A 1,388-nucleotide genomic window follows, 5' to 3' on the forward strand; every position below is an offset into this window, starting at 1 on the left:
GGCACTCAGAGTGAGAAGTGCTTAAAAAGTGATGTAATGTAGAGTGACTCAGAGAGCAGGGAGCCACTGCAGAGGGTATGTTCAAGGAAGACACAAGAAGAGGGATCTATGGTGGTTATCTAACTGTGTCCAGGGATGAGAGACAATGAACTCAAGGTCATGATTTAAACAAGAGAGTTTATGCATACTTCGTTTCTGCCCAGACTGGACTTGCCCTTTTTGGTCATTTGACCTTTATGATTTTCCCCAAGGACATGGTCTGTAAGTCCTGTTCTGCATGGTGATTATCCTGGTGGCATCTCTGGAGATGCAGAATCTGCCCTCTATATTATGATTAAGGTCCCAATGAATTTAATTAGAGAAAACTCACCCTTGGAGATGCACCAATTGAATGACGCAGTAATCTGTGTTGTAATTCCAATGTAGATAAAATGTTTATAGACCTTGCCCCTCACTTCAGAAAGTGTTTGTCAGTGTCAGTATTCACATGACTAGCTTTTTCAGGAATTGAAATGACGAAATCAAGACATTAAGAATATACAGGAAATTATCCTTTATCCCTCAGGTAACCCGATGGTCAACCAATGCTCCATGACGACAGGCTAGTATAACTGATTAGGAATCATGATGTTGGAAAGGCTATTTCACTTTTATTGCTACAAAACACAAACTACAAAATATTTATCTAAATAGCTCATACACAATTTTTTCTCCCATCAGAATGTTGATTTAACATTTGTTTGTTATTAGGACAAATTCTGCCGGCAATGGACATTTTGGGTTTCTGTTCACAATCAAGTTCAGAGTGAATCAGATTTCCTATCAGCCTGGACAGAGTTGGTCACATCGAAACAGCTCGAGGTCCAGTGATGGTACATGTGTTACTTTGTTCTTTCTATCCGCAGAGATGGCCTCAGTGCATGAAGGACAAGGGAGAAGGCAGCACAGCCCAGAACATGAATTGAATGGCTCTTTCATTATGCAGGTAACTCAGGAAGTAAATTTATACATACGATTCTGAACTAGGCTTTCAACGATACATTGGTGGTGTGAAAATTCACAGTCTTTTACAAGTTCTCCTATGTAATGGACCTGGAAAGTATTATGCTAAGTCAAATAAGCCAGTCAGCGAAAGACAAATACCATATGATTTCTCTTATATGTGGAATCTAATGAACAAAACGAACTAGCAAACAAAATAGAAACAGACTCATAATTACAGACAACAAACTGAGAACTGTCAGAGGGGTGGGGTGGGGAGTTTGGGAGAAAAAGGTGAAGGGATTAAGCAGAAAGAACCCCCACCTCATAGACAACAGTATGGTGATTACCAGAGGGAAAGGGGAGCAGCAGGAAGTAGAAGAGGGAAAGGGGGGATAAATGGTAAT

This window comes from Myotis davidii, unplaced genomic scaffold, assembly GCF_000327345.1.
Source record: "Myotis davidii unplaced genomic scaffold, ASM32734v1 scaffold265, whole genome shotgun sequence".
NCBI classification, from domain to species: domain Eukaryota; kingdom Metazoa; phylum Chordata; class Mammalia; order Chiroptera; family Vespertilionidae; genus Myotis; species Myotis davidii.